General features: G+C 36.0%; 1 long non-coding RNA gene across 1 annotated transcript; it reads left to right on the plus strand.

Moving 5' to 3' along the window:
• The first annotated feature begins 4,044 nt into the window (after positions 1-4,044).
• Positions 4,045-10,291, plus strand: LOC115454379. Its single transcript, XR_005112375.1, has 9 exons — positions 4,045-4,154; positions 4,326-4,480; positions 4,760-4,948; positions 6,058-6,116; positions 6,696-6,834; positions 7,237-7,401; positions 8,696-8,844; positions 9,580-9,740; positions 10,194-10,291. It is a non-coding gene; the product is annotated as an uncharacterized LOC115454379 (long non-coding RNA).

The raw sequence follows: 10,291 nt of genomic DNA on the forward strand, positions 1-10,291 counted from the left end.
GCGTTACATTGCTCAACCGACACAATAATTATAGGATTTGTAATCGAATGATTACCTGTAATGAAAAGTTCTTCACAACGGCTGGATCCTAGAGAACCATCCAAATCCTGCCCCAAGGGAAAATTGATTCAAACCGCGATAGAATCCGGAAAATTAGTTTAATTTCAATGTCTAACATTCGCGTAAACATAAGAAATCATTATGATTCAAAGAAGATTACTTGTGAGTGTTTGGTGGACTAGTACCGGTGTCATTCACTAACGCTTTCTAAAATCTGGCCAAACAATTATGGCAGATATCTATTATCAGCAACTGCAAACCATGATGGGCAAACTAGCTGCCAAACGGAGGCTGGTCAATCGCTGTAGGCCACTGCTGCTTCAGGACAAGGCTAGACCACACACTGCACAACAGACAGCCACTAAACTAGAGGAGTTGCAATTGAAATGTCTGCGACATCCGCCGTACTCTCCCCGGACCATGCTCCAACAATTACCATTTTTTCAGTAAATTCGATAACTTTTACAAGGAAAAAAATTCGACTCCGATGTGGCATTCCAAACCGCCTCCAGAAAGTTTATTGATTCTCGCCCCCATGTATTTTTTAGTAAAGAGATCAATGAACTCCCTACAAATAGTAAAAATGCATAGATAACAATGGCGCATACTTTGATTACTTAATTAATTATATTTTAAAAAAAATCCAGTATGTATTTTTCCCATACAAAATGCCAATTTCTCATGTCAAAACCTAGTATTAAGAATTTCTATCAATTTTCCGTTTATTTCTTTATAGATATTTTCACTGAGAATCGTTATTTTTTTATTATTACAATTTTCAGTTTCATCTGTCATATCATCATTATTTGAGATGGAATTACACTCTAGTATTAAATATTTTCGCTATATACGACGTTCAAACGACATTTGAAATCAAATTACTAAATATATTATTTAATTAAGTAATTTTAACATTTATTCTTAAAATGAAAAAAAAATCTCAGGACGTTTTTATTATAACTCACAGACTTATTTTATCTACTGCTTTTGCTTATCAAAATTACAAAATTTTAGTCAATGTCAATTAAGAGATATTCAAGATCTCAAGAAATGCTTCAAAATTGTATTACTAAAATTAATATTGATCCTACATTTTACATAACCATAGTAGTTAGGTTATAATTTACCTATTACAGTAAATAATAATAAAAGGAAATTTTGGACAATGGTTAATTAGTGTATAATCAATAAAAAAAAATATTAATGTAATTAAAAACTTATCGTTAAAAGAGCACCCAATTGGCGGAAAGCTCCAACTTACAGCAAACACAACACTGCACGACACGAAGCGACTAGGACGTTTCGTCGGCTGCAAAAAGGTGCCACGCGACTGTGTTAACGCAGTAATTCAAATATTTTCAAACGATCGATACGGTACGGATCGTATTTTCAAACGATGTAAAAGGATTTAAATTAGTAATCTCCTCATGTCACATACCATTTAAACGTTGTAACCTTTAGAGTGTATATTATTTACATACCGTATAAACGTTGTAACCTGAGTGTGTCTAAAAATATTGTCCCGTATTAACGTAGTAACCATGGTCACACTTTAGATTACAACCGATCAAATGGTGTAAGTACCTTTACTACAAAAAACACTAGTTTTTCGGTGGGTTACAGCAATATAAAGTCTGAGATATGTAAAAAAAACACCAAAATTTTACGCTGTGCAAAAATTTTTTTTCGTCCTAGAGCAACGAGGATGGGTTCATTCGACGCAGAAAAATTTCCTGATTCCAACGGTGTAAAAAACGTATTTTCGATATTTCAAGGGTTACAGCGTTTATGCTTTCCAGCGTCGATATATATATAAATGAATCCCTATGTCCCTTGGTCACGCCATCACGCGTGAACGGCTGGACCGATTACACTATTTTTTTTTGTTGTGTTTATTATTATCAGGAGAAGGATCTTATGAAAGAAAAAAATAAGGAAGTTGAGCGGAACGTCAGAAAATTTAAGAAAAGAAAAGTTAATTTCAGCGATTGACATAATTCGCGCTACAAATTTATAGTTAAGACGGGACAACGTCTGTCAGATCAACTAGTTAATAATAAATATCTATGCATATTAAATACAAATATAAAGTATATATAATATTATAAATATCTAAATACATATAATTATATTAAAATGTTCTAATGACATAAATTGGTGTGACGTTGCAAAGAATAAAAAACTATCTTTTGGTCATTAAAGAAGAGTGACGATTATATTGTACTTGGCTAAGAGCCTATTTCACAATATTCAAGTATATTTTACCCTCATACTAACATATTAAACAGTTGGAGCTTGTATCACAAGTTTGAAGTATACTTTGACGGTTATGGTATAATTGTAGCCAATGTAACTACTGGACATAATAAGACTTAACATCTCATGTCTCAGAATAGCGAGTGCAGTGGAATACCAAACAATCATTTGTAATTTAAGGTACTGGATGGTGTTTCTACTATTTATGGGCGGTCGTATCGCCTATCATCAGGCGAATGGCAAGCTCGTCTCGTCATTCAAAGCAATAAAAAGAAATATATAGATAGTACTCATTTTATTACCATTAATTATGGAGTATAAATTACAGTGTGACTTGTACTTGGTCAGCTTATGAAACGCGACGGGTAGCATTTTCTCAGAAGTTGTAAATCAGGCTCTTAATGCGGAATGTATTCTTTTGTTTATCATTTATGTGGGATATTGACTTCTCTATTCAGTCGCCCTATATACGACGGTTAGCGTATACAGACACCGTGAACAGTTATTTGAAAAATATATCTGCAAGGTACTTAAAATCTGGGAGTGGAATTTATTCCCGATATCATATCTGTTGGAGTCATCATTGTTATGGTATTTTCCTGTTCACCATCAGTGCATTATGTCTAGTAAATGAATATAGGCTACATTCCTTTTTTCATGCAACGTAATAACAAAATCTGATTACATTACATCTCTGCTTCCCCCTGAAAAGAAAGGAAAGGCGTGGTGATACGTTATATTACCGTACAGAAGCCCGGTTCAAAAATAGGTTTTAAATCCTCCCCGGATGTCATAAAAGTCCACTCGCGGATATAGCCGCAAGATTGTAACCATTGAATAAAAATGGCGGTGCTATGGCAACTATGTTTTATTACAAACTAGGTGGTGCACGCGACTTTGTCTACGTGAAAGTCCTTTCCATTATAATAGTTTATTAATGTCCCATTTCGGGATAAAAGTAAACATAGATAAAATAATTTAAGTCACGCGAAGAAGGTATCAATTTGTTGTAAAGAAACACGTGACAGCATCTGTCAGATATTGGTCTCTCGGTGTATTAAATTTTATCCAAATACATTCTACGATTTCTGAGTTAATTCCTAACAAACCTCCACACAAACACAAGATTTCGTATATGCGTGGTTTTCTTTGTATCAATTGTTCATACTAGAATGATACGTATTATTAGATAAATACTAAAAATTAAATTACATTGAGAAAACATTTGTTCTCTATCTTACCCCATAAAGTCGCCGCGTGAACATACAGGTTATGGCTTAGTACGCATTACCAGACGTAATAAAATGCTCACGAGTGCCGGTGCTATTTACGAACATAATACAACTATGTTGTTGCGCTGTTTGTATTTTTTAGTGGAAGCTAATAAGTTATCGCCATCTTGGTGTAACGGTAGCGTGTGGGGTGTGGAAATGGTCCTTGGTGGGTTCCCTGATCAAGCAACACTGTATGTGGATTAACATATTTGCCAGAGCTAGACTCCTCGAGGCTTTGACATTTACTTGACGGATGGTTATAATAACTTATCTTAATTCTCTGCAACTAAAATGAAAATAAATTCAAAATTTGCATAATTTTACGTGATCTCTATTCTAGTTGCATTTTGCAATGTTAAGGATAAGTAAAGAAGTTTTATCAAAGTCGTAAGTAGCTAGTCGTAATTCTTCAACTTCTTTGATCGTAATTACTGGCCACAAATAATCTGTCATCGTTTCAATTCTATTCTATTTGACACATCACTCAAAATTCCGGTGCCGTCAACCGACATCCCACAAAATTTTCAGTAAAATTCCGCTAAACCAAAAAAATAAGGAATCCATGTAAGTAACTCGTACAGTTCCGTTTAAATAGCAATTAATGTAAATATGCTACATTTTTGTATTTTTTTTCAAAATCTGACCCAAACCAAAGCTAAGCAGATTTAGGATCAACGCCATCTCGTAGGGCATTTATGAATCAATTTTCGAGGTAGGTCTAATACGATCTTGCAGAAGCCATGGTGGCGTGAATAATGGATGTGGTCCAAAATACCCTGTTGGTGCTACTGGCCGCTGTACTGTTCTTACTGGGTCTCGTCAACGCATGCACTAAGAAGGTCTACATAGCCTGCAGGTCGCCAGCTCCTTGCACCAAGTGAACAAAGAAGGTTAGTAACATTTGTTGATATCGGAGTGTAAGATGACGTATCAAACGAACGCCTTATAAATCTTTCTGCTTAGAGTCAATTTAAAAAAATATATTACTATTTTAAACAGCCAAATTATGAAATACTGTGAACAAAGCCTCTAATCAAGCTGGTGGAATAGTTTAAATGTTCTATAATTAGTTTTCATCGAAGTTCGATGGAGTCTTGTAGTTCCAATTTAATTATGAAGTCTAGATGAATCTCAGATAACCTCGAAAGAAGTATTTCGTCTTGTTCCAGATACAAGAAATGGGAAAGTACGCCATGAACCGCTTGTGCATCGTTCTGCTTGCTCTTATCTCGATGTTCATCTTGGGAGTCTCTGCTTGCAAGAAGAACATCCCGTGCGCCGGCAGAGCACCGTGCCGCAGGGGACCTTACAGAAACTGATCTTCAGGGAACAGATAAACACCAAATACTAAAGCTGTAGTAAGATTGAAGAGTTTTAGGATCAAATAGTTCCTAGCTGTGTATAGCTGCAACGGTCGACCGTCTAAACAGTTGATTTAATATATAAAACAGCACGCTAAGGAAAATATCGCGGTCCTTTATTAGAAGTAAGGGTTACAGATATGATTCCTTTGTGGAAATACTAGGAATACATGCTATCAAGCTTCTAAAATTTTGATTACAACTTTTCTATCATATCTCCATGCTAAACAATCATTCATAGTTGAAGACAAGCATGGGAATAATCAAATGCTTCATGACATCACTGAAGACTGGTCTATACAAGCCGTAGAAATTATAAGTAAAACTCAGCGTCCTTAAAATGCCATTTGAGAAAGTCCCTTGGAAAAAATTCCTATCACGGGAAATTATACGCACATTTAAAATCAACAATAACAAGAAAGAAATGTAACTATCCCATCGTGGATGTTGACATTGAATATCCAAGTGTATCTCATAACAACTTTGATGAGAGGCTACTACGCCCGAGGGATTCCGGACTAATGAGACTCCTCCTATGGGGAATAAAATTAATTGGTTCCTTGGGCTTACAAAAGACCTTGAAGCTTATGTTTGGCATTGGGAGAATCAGTGTGAAAAACTGGCAATTTTTCAAAATGTTGATGTACAGTGTGACAGCGCATCCGCTGGGGATCGACTTCGTAATGCATTTAGTGATGACAAGCCATAAAATTTATTTAAACATTTAATAACGGTAACAAGGAAACATAAAAATACCGAGTAAATTTTAAATAGATTAAGTATTACCGCTAAGTCTACTGAATCTTTTTATCCTTTGGGTGTTGGCTGTTGCATAAAAAATGGGTTTATTCCAAACTTATCAACTATAAAACTATTTTCGAAGGAAATCAATATCATCTATGTACAATAGTCTAAAATTACAATAATATGTAGAAAAAAACGTGTTTTTTTTTATTTTTTAACGGTACTTTTTCAATGATTTCAAACAAAAAAGCATTGGTTTGGGTCAAATTCCACCCCTTTTTGTAAATATCTGTATAAAGTTTCATAGTAAAAGTAGTTTAGTTTTGGTGGAATGATACAAATCAATCCTTTTTTGTTTGCAGGATGGAAGCGAAACCCAATGGCCGAAGACTGTATGTTTGAACCGCGTGAATAGTTTACTGTAAGCTTTGTTTTTCATATACTTTTAAAATGAACGTGCCTCGAGGTAATAATACCATAGAAATATTGGTATCTGTGAAGAGTTTGGGCCATGGCTTGTGATAATGGCTTCGAACAGATTTCCTATGCCTTTTTTTGCGAAAGTGCAGTCTACCACTACCGCTCAGACTGAAGGGGCAACGGTTGTTTTGGGGTCACCGGCTTTACAGACCTTCGATGGCCCAAATTAGTTGCCTCTTACGACAAGCAAGGATACCAGGATGGAATTTTATAAAAGCCCCAATTCATAGTATGCAGTTTATTAATGTCGGCTTGGAGCATCCTAATTAACCCTAATTACTCTAGCTACAGCTTTGTCTTAACACAGCTTGATATAAGCCATAAGGGCATTTGCCTTAGGACCGACTTTACCGATATAAATTATTGATGGATCAGCTACGAAAATGGGCTTACCGGCGAACGAGATAAATAATATCATGTAGAACAAAAAACGTAAATGTTCCACACTCATATTTCATTTTCATACTTCTTTATTTAAATTTGTAGTAATACATTCGCCATTCAGTCAAGTTTTTTGTAGGATGAAGGCATGAAAGGAGCGTGGTGTCACGTGGCGCTGATTCTCTGGCTGGTGGCGGTGTGGGTGCTCGAAGCGGTCGGCTGTGGTACCAAACGCATCGTTTGCGATCCCGACAAGCCGCCGTGCAACAAATAATTTCGTTTGTATCATAGTTATGTTGACTTACTTCATATAATGTTGAGGATTTTTTTGCTGCTGTCATGGAGCAGCTGTACAACGCTGTATTGTTCCGCTTATGAGGATACTGCAAACAACGCACAGTACGGCCGCTGTGTGGATTGGTTTGATGTTAGTTATAAGTCATAACACCCACTCTCTGCATCTGTCACCATCTACTAATCCCCAGTAGCATAGCTTTGTCATAACTCGTTGCAAACTTCAAGCCGGCCGTGACTGAGTGACCGTATCTAACTTTCTACTATTATGGATATGAGATTTATTACCTAAGTATATGTCTCAGTATGACAAGCGTAGTGGAATAGCAAACTAAACTTTGTAATTTAAGGCGATGGTTGGTGTTTCTACTGTTTATTATCCACAGATCCAGTGGCCAGTTGGAGATGGACAGGATCTATCTGCAAGAGCTCCTCGTCTTGGTAGTGAGTTTAATGCTGTCGTATTTGGAGTCGTGCCTGGCCTGCACCAGGCACACCTACATCGACTGTCACGAGAATAGCCCTAAATGCGAAACGAAGAAATAAGGAAGGTACTTCGACTGAGCCCATTTACCGCGTATTTGAAAGTACATACATACACTCACGCCTTTTATTTTCAAAGGGGTCTGCAAAGGTCTGGTATATCCACTTTTCGCCATGAGTATTCAGTTCGATAATAGCGGGCGAGCCTATCGCCATATCAGGTACAAATTGCAGATCCGGGCTAATACTGAGCAGAAAATCCCAAATATCACTCTACCCGACCTGGGATTCGAACCCAGGACCTCAGAGAGCTGCCTTATCGCGAATGCAGTACAATTACGCCACCGAGGCAGTATTATTTATATTGTATAAAATGTTTGATTTATATCATACAGCTAATACCAAAAACGTTTTTGTTTTTTATTTTGTACATTAAACTCTTCAAACCTTTCACCATTAAATACCAAACATTTCTTAAGTTTACGCGAATCTTAGACGTTTAAATAGGGGACCGGCCTATGCTTGATTTTGTACATTATTCTATATGTAATTTTTAATAATACGAAAAAGAAGCACTGCTGCGAAAACTGCATAAAAATTGGTTAAAAAATGAGCGAGCAATTCATATTTAAAATATTGTAATGTACAGAAGTGGGCGCGATGTGGGGATATCGTTTCATCTCTTTCTTTAGCACGCGTCGTAATTCCCGATGACGTCATATGTGCGTAATTCGTCTCTTTTCTGTTTCTTGTAAATTACCCTTTCTACTGAAATTCAAAGTCTTATAACTTGTTGATTTTTTACCAGATTTTAATAATTCTTTCAGTGTTATAATTTATATTATGTAAATATTTGATAATAGTAAAGAACAAAAATGAGTCCGGTACCCTATTAAACTATTTGACACTTAAGTAAAATATTAAAACCGCGATAAAGTCCGAAAAATAGTTTAATTTAATAAAATTTTATTAATGTTTCATGTCTATATGTGATCAATATAGTAAATAATAATATCAGCCGTGTATTATATACTGTCCCACTGCTGAGCACGGGCCTCCTCTACTATTGAGAGGGATTAGGCCTTAGTCCACCACGCTGGCCTAGTGCGGATTAGTAGACATACACCTTCGAAATTCCTATAGAGAACTTCTCAGATGTTCAGGTTTCCTCACCATGTTTTCCTTCATCGTTAAAGCGAACGATAAATTCACAAAGATACACACATGATTTAAGAAAAGTCAGAGTTGGGTGCCCTTGGGATTTGAACCTGCGGACATTCGTCTCGACAGTCCGTTCCACACCCAACTAGGCTATCGGCGCTATTTTTGTGATCAATAATTATAATTAATAATTCTCTATAGGTGCAACAATGCCTGTAATCAACGAGTTTGTGCTGGTTATGCTCCACATCTTAATAACTATGTTTGATCTCAAGTATGGGCGCAATGATCAGCGCCCTCGCCAATCTCACCGCCCAGAACTTACCGACCGAAAGTTAATGATAAAGAAGGTAATTATATTATTGTAATGTAACGTCCCTTTCTATTTCAAATCCAATTCAAAAGAAAACTTAAACATCCCAGACGTTTAATCTCATCACTATTATAGTATTGTCCCACGGCTCAGCAAGGATTTGCCGAGCTTCATCGCTCAATGTCATAAAATGCGTGCCCCTGCTGATCCTGGTTTACAGGAGTTGTAGTGGTGGGTATAATGGCGGGAAAGTCTATGTGCTGAAGTAGTACCTCCTTTAGTTCTAAGGGGGTTTAGGCCTTAGTCCACCACGCTGGCCTGGTTCGGGTTGATGTTGACAATAAATTGATATTTGTATAATTAACTAGCTGACCCGGCGAACTTCCTACCGCCTAACAGTCGATATATTGACCTTAATATTTATACGATACTAACGTCACTCAATTGTTTTGCCTTCCCGGAACCCCTCCACTAACACTTAAACTTTAGGGTATGGTATTGAAGTTCAAATTGACTTAAGTATTATTACGAAATTTTGTATGCGAATATAGAAAAGTGTTGTCTTTAGATTTTTTCAGGCAATTTTTACAGATTTTCTCTACTTAACGACCATCCTCGTGCTTCAAGGAATATTATAAAAAAAGAATTAGCGGAATTGGTTCAGCCGTTCTCGAGATTTGCGCTTAGCAGGACATTCAGCGATTCATTTTTATATTGTAGATTTTGATATCTAATATAAATCGTAAATTTAAATCCTATTTTCTTTGTTTAGTGACCGCCATGCTATACACGAAGATCTTCATCTGCATATTCCACATTTTGTGTTGCATTCTCGGAGTATCCAGTTGCAAGAAGCGTCGAGAGAGATGCCCTGATTACTGCCTCCCTTGTACATACAAAGGACCTATCATTGAAGTTATATACCCTAAACCGGTGATAAATTGGTTTACTTTATATTAACGATTGTCATTAAAGAGGTAGGCAGATATCTAATAAAGCACTTCTAAACCGTATACAGTTCCATAATAAACATTTTATATAATAATTTATGTTAGAAACTTCGGGAGTAAATTAAAATACAAAAAACCTCGATAATTTCCGAAATATAGTTTAATTTTATAACATTTAATATTTTATCTAGAAGTAACTTTAGAAATTTTACAATAGAGAAACAATGACGTCGCATAATCTAAGGGTTGAGCCCTGATTTTAATGTTTAGTTGTAATATGACGTTTCAAACCCTTGGGACAGTTAATGATATTTCACTGTGACGTTATGATACGTCTTGGATGTTAAATGCCTGAGGAAATAGACGATTTAGTAATTAAATATATTTTTTATAAATTGGACGTCCTTCCGATATTTATATTACTTTTCATTTTCAGAGCAAATGAGACCAGCGATGAACATAAATAATTACTCAAAATGAAGTTTTTAGAAATGATCTTCCAACATCAAGAACCAATGTGACCTTTTAAATTAT

Source organism: Manduca sexta, chromosome 3 (assembly GCF_014839805.1).
Source record: "Manduca sexta isolate Smith_Timp_Sample1 chromosome 3, JHU_Msex_v1.0, whole genome shotgun sequence".
Classification (NCBI taxonomy): domain Eukaryota; kingdom Metazoa; phylum Arthropoda; class Insecta; order Lepidoptera; family Sphingidae; genus Manduca; species Manduca sexta.